Here is a 23,020-nt window from a genome sequence, read left to right as displayed (position 1 = left end):
TCCACGGTGCCCTTAAATGGTTTAAGGGAACCAATCACCACTAAAATGCCCATGGAACTATACATATGGAGTAATAAGGCCTCCAGCACTGTTTCCAAACATGTAACTGATAGCTGTCTGCTTTCCTCTGATCCCCCCCAAAAAATTAACTTTGTAAATGTGGACAGTTCTCACCACCAAAGTTGGCTGTAGTCATGCCTCACTGGGCTGTCCCTGAGCGCTGACCCTCCTAGAAAGGCTTGATTACAGATGTCTCTTATGTGCCATCCGTGACTAGTTCATTGCAGACGATCGCCCACATGCCTAGCTAAGGGTAATTTACATACAGTGGACATTTACATAGTATATTTTCAGGGGATATGTGGAAAATTGATAGCTGTAAGTTACATGTTTGGAAACCATGCTGGAGGCTTCATTTCTTTATAGTATGTACAGTTGAACAGGTGTTTTGGTCATAAAGTCAACATAAAGTAAACATATTGTAAATGATAACTGTTATGTGGCATGACTATTTCTTGTAAAAGCACAGAATTTTAATTTTAGAGTAGTTGTGTCCATCGGCGACATCATGCAGCTATTAGACATTGCCTACTGGCGTGCCCTCTAGGTTTATTTCTGAGACAAGGATTCACGGGAAGGATTCTCCCGGACCCCACTCTGATCCAATAGGTGTCTCACACAGAACCAACCTGGCATGGTCGCATTGAACTTCCAGTGGCAAAATGGATTTCACACCAATCAAAATAACATGCATCATAACAGTTACACTTTAAGAGGCTGTGTGGCCGGTCCAAAAAGGCTTAATTTTTCTTTATGATTTTATTGTCCCCGGTTCCCCAATTCCTGAGCTAAGAGCAGGACTGGTTCTCGTTTTCTGACTGCAATCTAAAGGTACCTATACAACTTTTAAAGTGTACCTGTCTGCATGGATCAGTTGGGATTTCCTCTCTTTATCTAGAAATTTGGGTCTCAATTGATACGAACACGCTTTAAGACCATAATATGCACAACCCCCGTTTTAATCAAATGGGGTCACGTGCATTACGGTTTTATTGTGTTTTCATATCCATGGAGACCCAAACTCCAGCTACAGCCAGACTGCTCTGACCCTGCTGCTCTTCACCAACGTTATTTGTCAGAAGGCCCCCATTTACCTTATACTGCCGCCAGCGGCACATTCAGCCAACTTTAGTGTAAAGTGTATGTGCAACTAAGGGGGATGTGTCATCAAAAAATTACCTGTTGTTTAAAGGGAAACTGGTAATCAATGAAGGGCACTGGGGTAGCTTGTGGGGAGGTAGCCCTAACCCGAGTGTTCCTAATGGCTTACCAGGCAGAGGATTTTGCAAACGCATGGAATTGGTGCCGAGGATGAAGGTAACAGACATACCTTTATCCTATCCTCAGCACCCTGTGCGCACTTGATAGCTATCGGCAGGTTAGATTTGTCAAGTTGACACCAATAGATAGATTGGACATAAGACCAGCCTCCTCTGCACAGGTCATAGAGACCACAGAGCATGTTTACAAATGTGTCCCAAACAAAGGATAGGTTCTGGAGATGTTCATAGGAAAGATGGCAACCTCCCTAGTAATGTACCAAAAATTTTATTTAAAAAATTACAATAAAAAAATGCAGATTAGAAAAAAATGTTTCAGTATCTCAAAGTAATCAATATTAAAAAAAAAAGTCCAAAAAACCTCTGAGTGTAAAGTACATACTGAAAGGCACTGATCTCTGTGGATCAATCTAGAACAGTGATTATCATTTTTATATTTTGTAGGATTCATTGGCAAAGTTTAGTAATAAAAGCTGAAGGACTGTGGTGAAGATCTTCTGGTAGAAATCTCTGAAGTGTTGTTCAATGAGTTAGCCTTTTTCAGGCTGATGCAAGACCTGGACAATACAAGCAGCTCAGTGCCGAGCAGAAGCCAACAGAAACCTGATGCTGAGGTTTTGCAGTCTTTCTCGAAAGAGGTTGAGAATCTTAATTTATTTTCATCACATATAAAATGTATATGTCGCATTAAATAATTTTAGAGGCTGTGGCTTTATTATATGTGTACAATTGTTTTCTTTGTGCAGTTTATTTCTACAATGGGAGATATCTCAAGTGCCTTAAAGGAGTACTTCAAAAGGGGGGGGGGGGGGTTAAAAAAAAAGTTGTTTGCAAATCAACTGATGTCATAAGGCTATGCATAATTTTAAAGTCTTTTATTTCTATTCTAAAAACTCAAGCGTTTCAGTACTCATCAGTTGCTGTATGCCCTGCGGGAAGTAATGTATTCTTTTCAGTTTGAAACTTTGCTCTCTGCTGCCATCTGAGTCAGGAAGTGTCCAGAGCAGTAAGAAATCCCTTATAGAATACATTTCCTGCTCTGGACAGTTCCTGTCACTGATTGAGGTGACAACAGAGAACACTGTCAGACTGGAAGAATGGGGCACTTTGCATTTTTTTTCCTACGGAGAACCCCCTTAGATGCTGCCTTTGGCAAATCTTCAGCAGCATTTCAATGTAATTGTGAAAATATTTATTAGTGTTTTTTATGGCACATTATTTAAACTAGTAGTTTTTTATTCTCTGGTCAAGGTCTGGTGGACTGATAGATCTTTGCTTATAGGCCCCTATCATACTATCAAGGCTGGTGGGGTGGGGGGCTGCCTTGATGACTTAGGGCCTGGTTCCTAGTCAATGTTATAACCCTGATTCCTCTGAAAAGCCACAGCTTTTCAGAGTGAATTCTGCATCATGGTAGTAGGGGAACCTATCCATGTTTTAAGTTAATCTAATGAAAAATTTAATAATGCCCCTAATCTTTCTTCCAGAATGTAAGTTAGGGCTTTCTCATTGACTTTAACTCATTGAAATAAGATTTGTCTGTTTGAACTGTGATCTGTTTTTAATGTAGAGTGTTCTCAATGGTAAAGAGGAGGTGATGTGCTTAAGAGTGTCTGTTTTCTTCCACTTCAAAGCTTTTTCTGCTTAAAGCTGCCATGGGATAACAAAAATGGCCTGGAAACTGACCCTTGGCCTGTGTTGTACCCAACCACTGAGTGCCTCCCAGTGGCCCTCTTTTAGAGGAACAGTCCTTACTTTTACCCATGTCTCTATATTCTGTTTTGGAATAAGGTGTAAATTAAAAGCTATTCAAGCATCTCATTAGGCATGAAGAAATTGATCTTTTACAATAAAACATGTAGGGATGATGGGCATTGGACTTGGTCATGTTTTATAACAGGAAAATACCGCTTTTTATATTTCACGAGTTGTTCTTAAGAGCTCTTATAAGAGACTCTGGAATCTTGCTAAAAATACAACAATACATGTTGCCCCATCTCAGAGGACTCGGATGTTAACATATACGTAGAGATTGGAGGAGCAGCGTAAAGACCTTTAATGGGATGTTGAATATGACAAAAATCTAACAGCGTCGCAAGGTGTTTTTTTGTTGATCAATTGGCGAATACGTAAAACAAAGTTTTCCCATGTAATCTTAAGGGCTTGAGATACTCTCAGATCAGTCGATTCAGGTTGAGGTTTCACATTAGTTAAGCCATGTGCCCTCCTGCACAAGTTTTCTTATGGTCCCAAGACACTGTATGCTTGACAGTATATGGTGTATGGGAGCTTCCTGAGTCTCCAATGACAGATGTCATGACTGTGATGTTTTTCTGAGAATATCAGTTATTGAAGGTGTATAGGCACCTTAATGCTTTGATCAGATAATGCCTCCAAAAGAGATATTAATGGATTAGAGACACACATCTGATCCTACATAATATCTAAAAAAAAATTAATGCAGTGGATGGGTTTCAGCATATTGGTGGATGTAAGGAATTGAGATAAAACCACTAAACAAATTTATTTAACCTATGCTTTAGTATTGTAATTCCAATAAAGTGCACGATTGTCTTTATGGTTCATATGCAGCAACAGCTCTTGAGACACCATCTAAGATTGCATTGAAAAGTAGTTGTTGGGGAATGGGAGGAGGGGGGAGTATGCAACTTCCCAAAGAAGATGGTCAGGGTGCATATTTTATTATTTAAACTGAAATAAATAATATGAAGAAAATGAGATTTGTGAAAGTCCTTTTTTTGAATGTTTCCTCCATTCATTTCAGTAGCACCTTTGTTACACCTATACAGCCATTGACCAGTCCGTTTTTAAAAGTTATCCATGTTCCAGATACCACCCACTCTGACTTTAATACGGCTTAGCATTTTAAATAGGACATCAGATTTGTTTTTAAAGGAATTGTCCCACCGTTACTTAAAGTAGTTCTCTGGCATCAGATAAAAAAAATGCCGCAGACCCCAATAGCATTGCTTGCTTGTTTACCACATTTCTGAAACTACCAACAAAAACTTTGGAGGGCTTAGTTCTGTATTTTCTGATTGAGCGGTTGCCAAGAACTACAGTTTCCAGAATGCATTGCTTTCCCTTTAGCCACCCACCAATTCCCTACCAGAACAATTTGCAGAACATTTAATTTCACAGCAGGCTATTGCACAGTGAGTGAGGTTGCAGCACCTGCTGTGCTCATTTCCCATCTGCTTCTTTTCTGTAGCATCATTCAACAAAAGACAACATGCTGTAAATAAACCTTTCTTCTCTAAATGTCCCAAATAAAGCACTACACACTATATTAGTAAGTTATCTATCCACAATGTAGGGTATAAATATAAGGCTGCATTCACACGTTTCTTGAAGTTGTCCATGTGCATGGACAAATTTATAGCCTATTGCTTTGTATTGGGCTATTCACGTGTTTAGTGTTTGCATAGATTTCCAATCCGTTCTGTTTAAAAAACTCGGAAAAGAAGCACAGCACGGATCCCCCCCATAGAAATCAATGAGATCTGTGTTTTTCACGGATGTGACATCCGTGAAAAACACGGATGTGATGTAATCAATGTAATTTAAAATGCTTTAGACAGATCCCTGAAAAACATGGACACGAATACAGAATGGCTGTAAACATGGACCTTTTTTGGACGGCTCATGATGGTAACTAGCGGACTACATTCAAGGACCAGGAAAAACACTGAACATGTGAATGCAGTCCAAGATTACATGGGGTCCGACTGGGTGACACGCCCTACAAATTTAAGAACATGTTCCTGATGCCCAGAGCTGTACTCGGCTATCTCCAGCAGCTACTATTGACAGTGGAGGAAATAAATGTGCATGTTTGACCGCTGCTCCTTTCTGATAGGACTCGAGACCCCATTCTCTATGTTTTGGAAGTCCCAGCAGTCGGGCCCCCTGTGATTGTACTCTTACACCTTATCCTGTGGACAGGGCTAAATTTATAATGGTGAGACAACCCCTTTAAAGACTCCATTATGGCCTTTATATGATATTCTCACATATATATATACTATTTAGGTTTGGAACAGTACAAATTAACAAAGCGTGTGATAAATATTAATTTGTATATTGCCAACAGTTTCCGCACTTTTTTATGATATGGGGGTTATATTTACATACACACGAAATTATCATGATCCTTTTTTTTATTTAACATCCACAACCCATGTACACCCTCATGAATGCAGACCTAATTTTATGACTTAATGCAATTACTTTAATTATTTTCTCTTAGGCAAAGAAGATTTTTGTGGGTGAGGAAAGTGCTGAAACCGGGGAGATTGATGATGAAGACAAGGTATGCATATAAGCTTTCAATCCCTTCTGTCCATAGTAGGCAATGACGATAAATTAATGATCCCTCTTCCAGGTTATAGAACATTGAAGGAAAAAAAAAAACAAATATCTCTATCTATCCATACATATATACATTTCTATGGTTAATGTTTTTAACAACAAGACGACTTAGCTGACAATATTAATTATTTGTCATGGCTTAGAGGGCTTTTGTTATGAAATTAAAGATTAAAATTTAAATATTTGTGTTTTTAAGAGAGCCTGATTTCATCATATGCCCCCTTTCAAAATTGAAGCCAGGATGTGTAAAACAATGAGCATTATATAAGCTGAGAAAGTATCTGCCTTATACAGCACCTATCCAAACCCTTTATAAAGGCTATGGATAAATTAGTGGTAGAGTTCTCTGTTCTGGGACTATTAGCCTAGCGTGATACACTTATGGGAGAAGAAGCTTGTTATTGCACAATTGAGGCATTGTGTAATGCTTAATTTTTGCAGGGGAAGTGAAAACTTTCATCTTCCATAAGTGATAGCAGCTCATCATCAGGATAACCTGTCACACAATACACCTGTACGCAATGTGTGTAAATAATTTAGCAGCAGAGCATCAGGTCTTAGCTCATTTAAATGTTTGGTCTTTCATTTACTTCTTAGGACAAGATGAAACGGAGACATTAGCAAAAACACATACTAAAAATATTGATGTATCTGAAGCTCACAGTGGAAGGTCTGACATTTCGGAGGATGAAGATGGAGATGATATGCCTGTGTCCATCAGTAAGAGTTTTAGATTTTACTTTGTTCACTTAATGGTCAATAATTCAAGAACAGTAGATGGGGAATTTTCTCATGTACATTGTTTCTAAGGATAAGGTAATACATAAAATTGTGAAGAAATATTGAATTTAATTAATATTTTAAGTGTCACTGTAATATAAAAACAACTTATTATATGTCATACAGACATGGCAAAAGTTTTGATCAGTTGGGTCTCTGTCCCAAAACCCTCAGGATCTCTAGATATAGGTGGGGGAAGTGCTCTTAACTCTCCAGCTTGACACTCAATCCAACAAAGTAAAGGAGTCTTATAGGCTTATATTGAGGACCAAAACTGTTGATATGTCTGTGTGAAATCTCAAGAGTTTTCGTTTAAATGAACGTAACATTTCAATTTAATGTGTTTAATGTGTTAGGTTTATCCAAAGCAGAAACACAAGCTCTAACAAACTATGGCAGCGGTGAAGATGAAAATGAGGAGGAGGAGGAGAATTATGAGTTTGAGGCAGGGGCCTGTAGATGTACAGACATCACTAGAAGCTAACACTGAAAACCCAGAGGAAAATGAAAAAGAGGCAGTAAGTTTTATGTGTTTATGGTATACAGTATGTTGGTAGGGGTTGTATGATCGTTACACAAACACATGCAATGTACATGTTATATTTTATTGCAGGTTTTAAATAATAGTCCAAAGGAAGTGGCAAACGGAAATACAGAGATTCTGAAGCAGGAAACAGGTAACCTACCTACATTATTGCAAGCAGCATGCTTTTATTACCTCCGCAATGCTGATCAACCCTTGTATAGAGTAACAGCATTAAGGCCTAGTATTTGGGGCATTTATCAACTGATATTACCCTGTGTAATAGACCTAGCAATCTGTCGACAACAAATGGCACTTACTTCCCCCTCGTTGTTGTGCCGTGTGATACAGCCTTAAAGCTCTTCAGTCTCTAACCCTGCCTCTCTAGACACAGCCTATTCCTCTAACCCCCTAGCAGGTGGTAACTTACAGGGAATGTCAATCAAGCTTAGAGGGGCAGGTTGGTGACTGACTTTAACATTTGTGTACTGTTTAAAATTATTTTATGGATTTAAAACGTTACTGTTTACATTTTTTTTTGCATAAATCAAACAGTACAGGCGATTTTAAGGGTACAAACCCACTTGACGTATTTGCTGCGTGAATCAGTCTTAAAAATAAGCAGGCAAATCGCAGGTTGGCTTTATACAATTGTTCAGTGTTAAAATACGCAATTGCGTATTTTTGAAGCATGAAGCTACATGCGTTTTTCGCACAGGTTGTTAACAACTGATGCTTTGCTAACAACAAGCTTCACGCTTCAAAAATACGCAATTGCGTATTTTAATGCAGAACAATTGTATAAAGCCAACCTGCGTTTTGCCTGCTTATTTTTAAGACTGATTCACGCAGCAAATACGTCAAGTGGGTTTGTACCCTAAGAAACGTTTGTAATTGGGTTTATTAGCTGAAAAATAAATTTTTTATCATGAAAAAGCAGTTTTAAGCTCTCCCCCCCTGTCTTCATTGTTGTCTATGGAGAGAGGGAAACGAGGCACTAAAACAGGACAACAGAGTTAATTTACAGCAACATCACAGGCTCTCTCCTCTGACAGTCACCACTGACCTCTCTGACCTCTGAATACCACTCTGAATAGCTCCCCAGCTGAGTAATCCTTTGTTCTCTGCTGCATTTCTCCTCCATCTTTCCTCCCCCTCCCCTCTCCATAGCTCAGACAGGATCCGACTGATAAAAATACAGTCGAGATTTCCTGATTCTGAGCAGTGTATGACAGAAAGGAGAGGAGGGGGGACCTGGGAAAGGCTTTTTAAATGCAGATAATGGCAGATTTGCCTAATTAACCCAATTACAAAGTTTCTTAAAATGGCCTGGACTATTGATTTCTGCAAAAAATAATTTAACTACAGTGACTCTTTTTAAGGGATGTAAAATGGCTTAAAGCGTAACTGTCATGTTTTTTTTTTATTGCAGAAATCAGTAGTATAAGCGATTTTAAGAACTCTGTAATAGGTTTTATCAGCCAAAAAAGCCTCTTTCTGTGCTCAAGAAGCAATCTCCCAGCCTCTCCCAGTTTTTTTATTGTCATAGTTTGGAAACATAGACCTTGACCTGTCCAACTGACCTGCTATAGAAAACATAGGCATGAATTAAAGAAAAAATCTTAAATACATTTAGTTCAAATACAATTTTATGATCCTGATCTAGGAAATGACCAGACTTCAGAGGAAGACCAGAAGAGTTTATCAGCAGACATGTCATCAGACAATACATCTGCTCCACTGCTATTAAATAAAGAGGGTGAAATGTCTTCTGTAGATGTGGACACCAAATCATCTCTAGCATCAGCAGAAAGCTCTGGACCTGGCAGTCCAGCTACTGATTCCCCTGTTCTAGTTAATGAATATGTAAGTAGTCGTTTCAATTCTTTCATCTAACAATAAATCTAGAGAGTTGTACAGGATTCAAACACTGCCCCCCTAGCTTTTGATAGCTCTGACTAAGCTGGCACGCAGACAAACCTCCAGCATCAGAAGCATGAGGCGGCACATAGACATGGAGGAGGTGGACGTAACAAGGCGGTCCCAGAGCCTGGTATTAACTTGGGGGGGGGGGGGGGTAGTCAGGGTTTTTTGTGCTGTCAGATAGGACTTGTGCTGACACACAGACAAACTTCTGGAAAGAAAAGCGCTCTCAGTGGACCATGTGTCCTCCCTCTCTTCAGTGGTCAGGGTTAGAAGCGCTAACCCAGCCCATTGAAAAGACGGAGGACACGTCATCCCCAACACGAAGGAGCGGTTTTGGAGAGGACTGAGTTCAGATGATTTTATGTGTCCAGAGGGAGTGAGTGCAGCTAAAAAGCAGCAAAACTGTTCAAAGGCCATAGTGAGTTGATTTTACAAAGGTGGAAAGCTGTAGGTGGGCTATTTTTTAATGCAAGAAATATTTTTTTTTTGGGGGGGGGGGGGAATACCCCTTTTTAATAAGTGATATTTTTGTGACCATCTCTGCTAATCTCTTATTTAGAAATATTTGTTTTTCCTAGCAGGAAACTGGTTCTGGAAATTTAAGTCAGAAATCTGATGAAGATGACTTTGTAAAAGTTGAGGATTTGCCCCTTAAACTAACCTTACCTAAGGTATAAGTAGCATGAGGAAAATAGCAAAATAATAAGAATAATGAAGTTACTTTGGTGTTTAAGCTAAAAATTTGTTTTCTTGTTTCCAGACAGAGCTAATGGCTGAAATGGAGAAGGAGGAACTGAAAAACAATTATGTGATGAGATTCTCAATTTGAATGGACAAGGAAATGGTGCTGAGGAGTTGGCAGGAGATGCATTGTCGCTGAAAGAGCCTGGTATGTCTTTCCACTTTTATCAAGTATTATGTACAATGCACCTTCATTGTTTCTATTCTGTCTGTGTTATTGAGACACATGACACTTGCAGAATCAACGACTAAAGTTAAAGTGTACTTTAGTTATTAAGACCAAAAAAGCTTTTTGTTTTAGAGAGGTTAGGACAGGCCATAGATTTCTATTCTAAGTCTATGGCCTTTTCACATCTGACAGAATAAGCCAAGAGCCACAGGCAAGCTATTCTTTTGTAGGCAAATCCTAAACATTTACGCATACACTATGGGTATATTTACAAAATAGATTGAAAACCAACCTGGAGTTTCATTAAAGAGTCAGATAAATGAGCCTCTACTGCATATTTGCTTTCCTTTGTTTTCATCAGAAATAAGTCACCTGCCACCAAGGGTTAGTGGAAGTACAGTACTACAGGCTAGATCTGAGGAATTGTCTGTCAGTCTGTTTAAATCTGAAAAAAAAATAAAAAATAGTTTAACTTCTAATGTGCACTGATTGTTCCGAGCACTCTATGTACAAGGTATGTACACAGAACAATCGGCCACATTAAAAGCAGAGCTACTTTTTGTAGACTAAATTTAGACAGCTAAGGCTAGGTTCACATTGCGTTTTTGCGCATCCGTGCATTTGTGTGAATCCGTTTTTCCATTGCCTTCCATTGTAAAAAAAAGGATCAAAATGGATCCGTTTTTTTAACGGACGCAATAATAGTGTCAGCTACGTTTTTGTGTCCGTCAAAAAAAAAGGATCAGTTTTGATCTGTTGTTTTTTTTTTTTTTTTTTTTTTTTACAATGGAAGTCAATGGAAAAACGGATTAAAACGCATGCACACAAATGCATCTATTTTTTTTTCATCCGTTTTTTGTAAAAAAAAACGGATGAAAAAAAATGCAGTGTGAACCCAGCCTAAGCTGTCAGATTTGGTTTGAGACTGCTATTGTAGCTTCTCTTACTTCCATGTGTCATTCAGCATCCCTACTGTTTTTGGCTATTAAAGCACAGCATGATAGATCATGTTTATATGTACCTAATTATACTTTGAAATACTGTTATATTTTAATTTGTACTACTTTTTAATTGCAGATAGTGTGGATCCAGTTCTGCCTGAAATGCACTGATTTTCATAATATTACACAGACCTGAAGCAAATGAAATATCTGCACTATATCTTCCATGTTTAAAAGTTATTTTAAAAAGTTGTCTTAGGGCACAGCCATTCAGGATCAGCTCAGTTAATGAAATACACAAAAAGTTGTCTGTTCTGGTTATATAAGGAACCCTACATTGATCTATAAGTCCAAGCACTGTTCTTTTTCCATGTCCCAATCTCTGTCTTTGTACGGTTTTCTTTTTGTAAATTCGGAATTGTTAGAATGAAGTTCTAAATAAGTTTTGGCTTATCTGTATTTGTGTCTTTTCTTCTAGTAAGGCCAGTTTCACATGAATGGTTATAAAGTGGGATTAATATCGTGCCTTGTACTATAGTGCAATATAGATAGAGAACATGTCATAAGTAACAAGATGACTTAAGGCCCTATTACAGCAAATGATGTCTGACAGATTATCTGACACATTTTTTTCAGCCAAAGCCAGGAATGGATTTGAAAAGAGGAAAAGTTTATAGTCCATTCCCTGAGTTTGGCTGAAAAAATCTGTCAGACATCTTTTGGTGTAATAGGGCCCTTAGAAACACTGGAGCAGTTACCATTAAATGAGAAAATTAATCACCAGCACTGACCAACAGACACCTTCTCTCCAAGATAAGCATTATACAGACTGCACTGTCCTGAAGTCTCTGCAAGTGTTATTTGACCCGGAAGAAGTGGAGATGCAGAGAAACAGTCGTAGTCTACCCATGGAGCATCCCAGAATGTTCTGTACCAACTGCTGTTAACTGTCAGAGAATGACTAAATAAGGTCAGTGAATGTGAATCCAGCCTGATGAGTGCCGCTGTGCTGCAATCCTTTTAAAAGATAGAGATACAAATTCTTGGACAATCCATATTTGGACTAGACAGGTCTACTATTACAGTGTATGACATAGTTGGTCTAAAGTTCACCAGCAATCAGTTGACTTATTTGTGGCATCACATTGTGGTGTAAAATGTGTTTTAGACATATTTTAGCCCTGCTTCTCATAGGTTTATGGCTTTGTTGAGAAGATGCGCACAAAGGAGCAAGGGTAAAACATGTCTAAAGCACATAATAGATATTAAGTAAATTGGTTTCACACTGAAACCATTGTGTATAAGCTGCTGACACTAAGGGCTGTATTACACGGCCCAAGGATCAGGGTAAGTGAATACCGATCTACTAGAGCAGCGCTCACTTACAGAGTCTATTAGACGGCTTAAAGGGAACCATTCACCCCGTGGCCCCCGGCAGAAACTGACATACAGTGACATAAAGGTCAATATACTTACCACATCGCTCCCGGTCCCGTCCCGAAGCCCGTTGTTGACACAGAGAAATCGACGATTCTTCTTCTCGCGCCCATTATGGTAATGAGCGCCGCCGGGTCCGAAGTCCAGCCTTCTCCCCGCCTCCGACACTGATTGATGCCAGGTCCTCTTCCTCCTAGTCTTCTTTCTTCTCGACGGATCCCGCGCAGGCGCCGTGACAGTCGTTTTCGGCGCATGCGCAGTTCACAATTGAAGCTGCTCCGCAGCTTCACTGTTTACTGCGCGTGCGCCGATTTGCTCGAACACCGTATCCTGTTTACCGCGCAGGCGCAGAAGAGGTGACGGGACCATCACAGCGGCGCCTGCGCGGGAATTCGGCAGAAGGCTGAAGACGTCAATCCAAGTTCCAGGAGGCGTGGATGGGCGGCGACGAGAAGAGGACCTCATGAATAAGTTGGACTCGTCCGTCGTTTCCTATGGACGTTGGACTCATCTCAGCTCATTACCATAATGGGCGGGAGAAGAAGAATCAGCGATTTCTCCGTGTCAACAACGGGATCCGGGACGGGACCGGGAGCGATGTGGTAAGTATATTGACCTTTATGTCACTGTATGTCAGTTTCTGCCGGGGGCCACGGGGTGAATGGTTCCCTTTAATGATTCACGCAGCAAGGGCTGCATGGACATTGTTGACTATGTCTGTGCAGCCCTTGCTTTAAAGGTTACAGTAGAAAATAATCTTACCTGGTTTTCGTTCCCCCAGTGTCTTCCTGGTTAGTCTCTGGGACCCCCACTGACTGTAGCCCCCGGTGGACACTTCAGAACCTGTTTCTGCATTGACAGAATACTGGCCGCTTATGGTCTGCCTCTATCGGAGCTGTTTAACTAACTGTTCTTGCCTCTGCTCAAATGTGAACCGACTTAATCCATGAATCTCTAGTGCTAGTACTACTGTGAGTGCACTTTATTTCTTTCTGTGCTGCATAGATGACGTTGTTCCCTTGTGGCTTTGTGAAGAAAGCCCTTGCTGCCCGGTTGTGGGGCAGCTGTCAACATGTGTTACGGAACTTGATGTTTCTATTTACAACTATAAATGCAATGTAAACATGTACAGAAAACATCCTAATTCACTGACACTATACAGTAAAACATTTTGATTAAGATCCATGAAAGATGGATCACACTGTACAGAAGTATATCAAATGAAGTTGTTCTTGTAAGAGTGACCAATAGCATAAGAAGTCATGCTGTAATGTTTTATTTACACTAAACTGTGAATAATGCACAAAAATAAGACATGCACCAAAACAGAAAAACAATGATGCAAAAAATAAAGTTCATTGAGACCTTTTCTGGTCAGGTTTTTAGTATACAGCATATGTCACTCAAATGCTGACTGGAACATTTCTTGTCCTATCTGATGTACACTTCTCTCTCTTCATCAGTCATGAAAGACACAAGTTCAGGGTTTTGACTGACCTCACTGTACACGTGAGGCTGGCCACCAACCATGAGTACTGGGTCATCTGCTTCGACCTCCTCCTCTTGCTCTATACTGTCTATAGGTTTTCCTGCTGCTGGCTTTGTGCGTTTTCTCTCTTCATCGGACTCGCTGGTATCGCTTTCTGAATCACTTTTGGTAATTTGACTTACAGGTGGACCAGATCCAGATTTCATTTCATGGATTAAGAGGGTCCTTATCACTTCATTGTCAGCACCACTGTTCTTATTGGCGTTTTCATCCACATTTTCTGGTTCTTCAGGTACTTTGGATACAGGAACAGAGAATTGTATTAAAATACAGAAGGTAAACTGGCTAAGATGTTACTGTGCTGAGAGAACCAATCAGTCTTTGCTTTAATAGTCTAACACTAGGGCCAGTGTCATGGTGAACCAACATGGTGCAGAAAAAATTATAGAGGTTTAGTAGGAGTGAGGTTGGATTAGCCCTTCCTAGCCACACACTGATAGATGCACTAACTTTCTAAGTAGATTGTGACAATTAGAAACTGTGCCTATTATAGTGTTCTTAAGTGGATGAAAATACCCAGAACCAGAAGACTTAATATTTAGATATGGATTTCTTAATCGTGAAAGAATATATATTCAGAGGCTATTGTCTTATTCACCAATCCCAGTTAACCATCGCAGTGTGCACCCCAGTGAGTGACCAGGCGTTTCTCGCAATACTCACCAATATTAGCCTTCATTTCTTCTGGAAGGGCTTCGCTAACTGTCACAGTACTTTCCTTCATCCACACTGGCTGCTCCTTCCCCTTCTTCTCTTTTACCTTTTTAAGCTCATGCTCACGGACATTGATGGTCACATTTTGGAATACATATTGTCTATGGAAGAAGTCCTGTTTGCCCATCTTCCTTGCATGTCAACCATTGGCATGTCAGAACTCTGTTCACAGCTAAAGTAAATAGGCTCGGATTATAAGGAGCAGCCTCCAGACTGTGGTTAAACTTTAAAGTATTAGTGTTGGTGCACACCCAAGTTAACCCATGAAATAACACTTTCCTATGACTTCACAGTATTTATTTTCCATTTCCTGCTAACTATGAAGAAGGGATAAGTGAAGCAGCTCTTATACCACCTTTTCAAGGTAGTTTTGCCTTCAAGTGAGTTTTTCACTCCAACTAGATGGCTTAGAACATGACTGTCATACTACTATAACTGTGATGTCACTGTGACATCTTATTATATTATTATTACATATTATTTCTATACTGTCACCTCACATCCTTAGATTATTCAGGCAGCCCATTAAAGTCAGAAACAGTGGTAATCTTTCAACATGTTGAAAGACTACGATCAGCCGACATTGTGCGTGTAGGCTAATTGTGGCCTTTCAACATGTTCTAATACACTAAATGATTAGCGATATGAATGGGCCCGTCAGTAATTGGCCAAGTAATAAAAAAGAAACAGATTAAAACGCATCTTCTGTGAACGTACACAAAAACATAGCTGGCCTTATTTTTGTGTATGTTAAAAAACCGGGTGCATTTTAATCTTTTTTTTTTTTTTTTTTTATAAAGTAAGTCAATAGAAAAATTAATCAAAACGGACGCACACAAATGCATGTTTTTTTTTTTTGTTGTTTTTTTTTTGTTTTTTTTTTAAATGTATAAAAGAACGTAGTGTGAACCCGGCATATGGCTGATAATTGTTTAGTGTAATAGGGCATTTAGCTGCATCTATAAAGAATTGACAGTAATGGAGGAAGTGACTTTTTGCAGCAGTCAATGCCAAATCTTTGAAGTTCCAGGTTCCTGCAGGCACTGAAGTCCCATGGAACAACCCATACAGCAAGAAGGATCAAAGGCCGCTCCAGCTACCACTTACAACTTTTGATAATAGGCATAACAAGCTAATGGCAATCTATATGTACTAAAGATAGTACTGTAGGGGTCACTATAACAGAGTTGAGGGCAAGTAAACTTACCTGTTTGCAAGCTCTGGGATATATGTTGGCTGCGGCTCCAGCAATTCAGGCGGGAGCACAATGTCTTCTGTCTCTTGGAGAAGTACAAAAATTGGTTCAATCTGCTCATTAAACTTGGCAAGTAATGTCCTGGCATCTCTTTTGGGCATTGATGAGAAGTCTTCTTCTACTTCAGCATTGCAGTAAGTACAGCGAAATAGCTCTGCACCACAAATAGAATTAATGTGTTAGGAATTATCAGAAAGACAGTACTGGGTTCATCGAACTTGATGTGTACCAGAACATGATCTGAAATGCTGCAGAAATATGACATCAGAGGTGTAAAGAAAGTTCTGTCATAAAAAAAAGTATGGTGTACTTGTATATAGAAGTTTATAATCTATATTTTCTTTATGACTAAAAATAAGTCAGTCTATATGAGAATATTTAGCCATTTTTTCATTCGACACTTACTATACATACACTTTCTTAACTTATCTTTATTTTTACTTAAATACATATAAAAAAACACTTGTCTACACTGTTCCTAGCTCTAGATTCTAACTTTTACATCATGGCACCTGGCAGGAAACTACATCTCCCAGCATGCACTGAACCTCTGAATCAACTGCCTTGTACCTTTCCCTGTCTTGGAGCATCTTCCCACCACTGGCTCGATCTGCTCCTGCTTTACACAAAAAAAAAGGAAAAATTGGCAGCACATCTATGACACTGTTCGCAATGCAGGGAGCACGCTGCTTGTGGCATAAGTACAGACAAAAAAAAAGTAGACAACATCTATCTAGATAGATTAGAGACAGAGATGAAACAACAGTGTTTCCTTTCCCCTATATTACCCAGGAGAAAGCTGCTGTTTCCTCACACTTGGCAAGTGATCACTGTGTGATGTCAGTGTTGGCCGAGGTTACAGATGAGGTGTTACAGCTTGTGTAGTTTTGCAGTGTTGCCTCATTCACTTTAATGAAGCTGCAATACCAAATATGGCCCATGAACAGCTATGACGTTGATTTTGAAAAATGCTGAACGCCTCTTCAAACTAAACGGGTTTATCAGGATTTGATTGATTGCCGATCCTCAGTATCAATTGTTTGTAGGGGGTTATAATGCGGTATATGGGGTAATAAAGTGCTCTTCTTGGAGGTTGCCATACTATAAGTTGCACCAGTTCAAGATTCTGTTCAATGGGCCAATGCTGAAGTACCTTGCACCACTGTCATTGGTAGTACAGCAATGCAAATGACAACCATTTGTAAATAGTATAGCAGATAAAAGAAGAAAATGAGATGGCACTTACCGAATCTTCGTGCTTCTTTATTCCAAGTAAAAAATAGAGATGATTTAACAGCCGAAAATCTTAGGTTCGATTGAACGTGAACCTTGCCAGACCTTCCACATTTGATTCCTGATGCCTTCCCGGTCCATGGGGAAGGAGGAGACAGCCCGAGTGCCGCCTGGAATTCCAGGATACAGCCTATTACCTAGGCTGAATCCCGGAATTCCAGGCGGTACCCGAGTTGTCTCCTCCTTCCCCACGGACCAGGAAGGCATCAGGAATCAAATGCGGAAGGTCTGGCAAGGTTCACGCTCAATCGAACCTAAGATTTTCGGCTGTTCAATCATCTCTAGTAAAGCAGGATACATAGCCAGTTTACAGTCTGAGGAAGCACGCAGGTGCGTGTGAAACAGCTGTAACCTGTCTGTGGGTGCTGGCGTCCCCACAAGCTACTATGTATGGCTGCATTTACACAGAGATTTATCTGACAGATTATTGAAGCCAAAGCCAGGATCAGACTATAAACAGGTAACAGATCATAAAGAAAAGACAAGATTTCTCCTCTTTTCAAATTCATTCATGACTTTGGCGTAAAAAAATCTGTCGGATAAATGTGTATGTGTAATCGCAGCCAATTGGCTCCAGCTATCTACTCCTACCACCATTATCCATTGCATTGTTTAAATTTCATGGTATGATATCTGTCTCTACTCTTCTCAGCATTGACTTTTGTTGCCCTCTTTTCTAAGCAGTGAACCCAAACTGTTTGTTTACAATCTCATCTCTACTAGTTACCCCTGCCCTCTTCCATCTCTTCCCCACCCACCCCATGTTTCACACCTGTAGTACTTCTCAGCAAGTTATCTAACTATATAGTGAACTGCTCTGGTCATTCCTGATCACTCTAAGTGCTGATCAAGTCAAAGTGTCTAGATGAATTAAACCAGAATTGAACCAGAAGGGAACTGAAGGTAACTGCATTCCATATACTCCTCTGCTCTCCAAAAAATGTTCACCTTTGCTATCACTTTTGCTTCCCTAATACTCAAACTCTGCTCCAAACCCCAACTCCTATATCAAGCAATAGTATATTTATCTCTTCCTACCCTTCTACCTGCTGATCTAACCCCCCCCCTGCTATTCTTTTTCCCATACAATAAACCATTTCTTCCTTTACTAACAGCTTCTTTTCATCAGCCTCCTACAGAAACCTTTTGACCTGATTAAGATTCCCTGCATGCCAGAACCCCATCTCCATTAACTGTGGCTCTATGGAACTCTAGATCTGTCTGCAACAAACTCACTGAAAACCCACAACTTATTCCTCATAAATCGCTCAACCTGCTGGCTCTCACAGAAACATGGCTTCAAGAGTCAGACACAGCCTCACCTGCTGCTCTTGACCCATGGAGGCCTTCAATTTTCCCATACTCCTAGACCTGATAAACAGGCATGGTGGAGGAGTGGGTGTACTTCTCTCTCAGGACTGCACTTACCAGGTCATTTCCCCTGTACCCTCTCTCTCATTCTCCTCTTTTGAGGTGCACACCATTAGACTCTTCCCACCCTTTTCCTTAGAGTCGCAGTCATATATCGCCCCCTGGTCACAACGACGCTTTCTTGACCACTTTTCCACCTGGCTTCCTTACTTTCTATCTTCAGACATTCCAGCCCTCATCAATGGGTGATTTTAATATCCCTATTGACAAACCACTTCCCCATCGGCCTCTCAGTTCTTTCCCTAACCTCCTCCTTTGGCCTCTCCCAGCATTCTGACTCTCCAACCCACAAGGGTGGGAATACCCTGGACATTGTCTTCTCCAGACTTTGCCCAGTTTTTTCGCCTTAACAACACTCCTACCGGGCTCTCGGACCACAATCTTCATCTCCTTTTCAATCACTAATACTCATTCTCCTCCTGATACCCCAACCTTGGTCATGTACAGAAACTTATGTGCCATCAACACCCAACAACTTACAGACTCTGTACAGTCATCACTGCCTCCTATCTCTTCGCTCTCCTGTCCCAATCTGGCTGCCAAATGCTATCACGACACCCTCAAAACAACCCTTGACAAAATGGCACCCCTCACACCTCAATCAGCAAAACGCAGACGACCACAACCTTGGCACACACCTTCAACTCGTTTTCTTAGACGGTGTTCTAGGTGTGCTGAACGTTCGTGGAGGAAATCTAAAACTGATGCAAACCCCCTACATTACAAATTTGTGCTTAGAAGCTACTACTCCGCTCTTCATTCTGCTAAACAATCTTACTTTACCTCTCTCATTTCTTCTCTATCCCATAACCCAAAACGTCTCTTTGATACCCTCAACTCCCTCCTCAAACCCAAAGTTCAGACACCTGTAACTAACCTCTGTGCTGAAGACCTAGCATCCTACTTCAAGGAAAAGATAGATACTATCTGTCAGGAGATCACCTCCCAGTCCCCAAGTAGTGTTGATTCCATTCCCTCTTGTATTTCCTCCTCTTCCCTCTCAGTATTCCCTGTAACAGAGGAGGAAGTCTCCAGACTCCTCTCCTCCTCTTGCCCCACCACCTGCCCTAATGACCCTATTCCCTCACACCTTGTCCAGTCTCTCTCTCCTGTTGTTACTACTTACCTTACTAAAATCTTCAACCTCTCCCTCTCCTCTGGCATCTTCCCCTCGGCTTTCAAACACTCCATTATCACTCCATTACTGAAAAAAAAACCTCCCTAGACCCCTCCTGTGCAGCCAACTTTCGACCTGTCTGTAATCTTCCTTTTATCTCCAAACTCTTGGAACGTCTGGTCTATTCCCGCCTAACCCGCTACCTCCTCTGACAACTCTCTCCTTGACCCCCTTCAGTCCGGTTTCCGTCCTCAACACTCTACCGAAACTGCCCTTACTAAAGTCTCTAATGATCTCCTCTCCGCCACATCTAAAGGTGACCATTCTCTGCTCATTCTCCTGGATCTATCTGCAGCTTTTGACACTGTAGACCACCAGCTCCTCCTCTCCACGCTCCGCTCTATCGGCCTCAAGGACTCTGCTCTTTCCTGTTTCTCCTCCTATCTCTCTGACCGCTCCTTTAGTGTATCACTTTCTGGCTCCACGTCATCTTCTCTTCCCCTTACAGTGGGTGTTCCCCAGGGATCAGTCCTGGGCCCTCTCCTTTTCCCACTTTACACACTTTACCCATCGGACAAATCATCAGCAAGTTTGGTTTTTAGTACCATCTCTACGCTGATGATACCCAGCTATATACCTCCTCCCGTGATATCACCCCCGCTCTTCTACTGAACACCAGTAACTGTCTGTCTGCCGTCTCTAACGCTAAGTCCTCCCTATTCCTAAACTAAACCTTGCTAAGACTGAGCTTCTTGTATTCCCTCCCTCTGCTAACTGCCCCCCATCTGACAACTCCATCTCCGTCTGTGGTGCAACCATAACCCCTACACAACAAGCCCGCTGCCTTGGGGTTATGTTTGACTCGGATCTCTCCTTCACTCCTCATATTAAATCTCTTTCACATTCCTGTAATCTGCATCTAAAAATATCTCTAAAATCGTCCCTTCCTTACTGTCGAATCTGCTAAAACTCTTATTGTCGCTTTGATCCATTCCCGTCTAGACTACTGCAATTCCTTACTAATCGGCCTTCCTTCCTCTAAACTTTCCTCTCTCCAGTCCATTCTGAATACAGCGGACAGGCTCATCTCCATGTCCAGCCGCTATACCAATGCCTCCTCCCTGTGCCAGTCACTACATTGGCTCCCTATTAAACATAGGATACAATATAAAGTCCTGCTCACCCATAAAGCTCTCCATAGTGCTGCACCTCCCTATATCTCCTCCCTTATCTCTGTCTACCGTCCTACCCGTGCCTTACGCTCCTCTAATGACTTTTGACTAAAGGCCCTATTCCACCAACAGATCTGACGACAGATTAACTGCCAAAGATTTGAAGCCAAACACAGGAACAGACTATAAACAGAGAACAGGTCATAAAGGAAAGACTGAATTTCTCCTCTTTTCAAATCCACCCCTGGGTTTGGCTTCAAATCTTTGGCAGATAATCTTTCGTCAGATCTGTTGGTGGAATAGGGCCTTAACATCCACCTTGATCCGCACCTCTCACTCCCCTCTCCAGGACATCACCCGAGCTGCACCAGTTCTATGGAATGCATTACCCAAGACTGTCACTCACCTCCAATACACAAAGCTTCAAACGTGCCCTCAAAACTCATCTGTTCAAGCAGGCTTTCCAGCTTCCCTAATTTTGACTGCTACCCTCAACCCCCAAGCATACACACACGCCAAGCATTTAAGCCTGTGCTTAGACCTGTGAATGCAGGCATTAGCTGGTGACAGGTTCACCCACCCTTACCTGCACTGCCTTATTTATAAAGATGGCTGGACCATAAGAACAATGATGCACTTTGCCCCTCTGCCATTTTGTCTCGCACCCCCTCCTGATAGTCTGTAAGCTCATGCATGCGAGCAGGATCTCACTCCTCATGTATGGATAATTATATGTATATCTCTGTAATGTCTATTTTTTGTCTATGTATGTACCCCCAGAATTGTAAAGTGCTGCGGAATCTGTTGGCGCTATCTAAATAAAAATTATTTATTATTATACTGCTTTTTAATTGGCATAAAGAAGCACAAAGAGTCGGTGAGTGCCGTCTCATTTTCTTCTTTTTCTCCTACACTGTGAATCTGGTGCCCCGAGACTGAGCACCACCACGTGCTGACATTGCCCTGGCCTGTTGTCCTTGTGATATTTTTTTTTTTCTTTGGGGTGGGAGGGGTGGGGTTGAGGGCAGTGTCAACCCCATTAGCTGTATGAAATGGGTCATAGAGCTGGTGTGATTAAAATGTTTTTTTTATGCTTAAAAGTAGTGTTGAGCAGATCTGTGAAAACGTTTTTGTTCTGCAATGTTATACAGCCCCGAATACACAGCATTTGATTCCCTGCAGCTGCAGAACTTGGATTCCGCCTCAGGGCTGCCAAGAAAACATTGATAGAGCTATATCCATGTTATCCAGGACTCCTTAGGGCAGCATCCAACTTTTGTAGCTATTGGGATTTAAAGGCTGTGTGTTCAGGTCTGGATAACATTGCAGAACAAAAACATTTTCACAGATCTGCTCAACACTATTTTTAAAACATTTCAGCTGAATGGAGGGAGTGCTGGGAGTGGAACCCTGACCAATCTATACATTTTAAACCTGTATAACCCCTTTAAGGAAACACCTCATATTTACAGTATTTATATCTGGACAGTATAGTGACCCAGCAGTTCGTACTATAGCCTTGAAATGTTTGGTCTTGTCTAGAGATGAGCAAACCTAAAGCACGCTTGGGTTTGTCTAAACCCAAGTATGCAGTATTTGATCACCAGTGGGTGCAGAAGTTGGGTGCAGCCCTAATGGTGTCTTTACACAGAGAGATGACAGATTTTTGAAGCCAAAGGCAGGAATGGACTTGAAAAGGAGAAATCTCAGTCTTTCCTTTATGACTTGTTCTCTGTTTATAGTCTGTTCCTGGCTTTGGCTTAAAATCTGCCAAATCTCCACCATAAGGCTGCCTGGAAAACATGGATACAGCCATTGGCCATGTTTACACAACGTAAATAAAGTACTAATCACGGCCGTTGTTGCAGATATGCAACACAGCCATGAATAATATTTCACTTATATTGTACTGCAGCCAAAGGGAATCCCGGGCGGAGTGTCTACATATAGTACACACTCCGTCCGGAATCACTAGCGGCCATGCAAAAAACTGGCATGTCAGTTTTCTCGCGGCCTCTATTCATTGAACAGTGGCCGCAGAGAATCTGTCAAGTTCACACAATGAACGCTCAATTGTGTGCAGCAGGGAATTCAGATGCGGGCGCACCAGGGGCGTATTAACTTTACCATAGGCCCCGGGCTGTTCACCAAGCCTGGGCCCCCCCACCCCACTGTAACTATGGAAGCACTAGCCTGGCGTTCATAGTACAGGACAGATAATGTCATGATGTCCTGATTTG

At 41.1% G+C, this 23,020-nt stretch overlaps 2 pseudogenes; one reads left to right on the top strand and one right to left on the bottom strand.

Annotated features, from left to right (window-relative positions):
• The window catches only part of LOC138775222 (pericentriolar material 1 protein-like), a 30,669-nt pseudogene extending 19,686 nt beyond the window's left edge, over nucleotides 1-10,983 (top strand).
• Nucleotides 10,984-13,648: 2,665 nt separating this feature from the next.
• On the bottom strand, nucleotides 13,649-15,921 carry LOC138775221 (general transcription factor IIE subunit 1-like; annotated as a pseudogene).
• Nucleotides 15,922-23,020: the final 7,099 nt, after the last annotated feature.

The sequence above is a fragment of the Dendropsophus ebraccatus genome, unplaced genomic scaffold (assembly GCF_027789765.1).
Source record: "Dendropsophus ebraccatus isolate aDenEbr1 unplaced genomic scaffold, aDenEbr1.pat pat_scaffold_1421_ctg1, whole genome shotgun sequence".
Taxonomy (NCBI): domain Eukaryota; kingdom Metazoa; phylum Chordata; class Amphibia; order Anura; family Hylidae; genus Dendropsophus; species Dendropsophus ebraccatus.
This window is presented reverse-complemented; position numbering and strand designations above follow the sequence as displayed.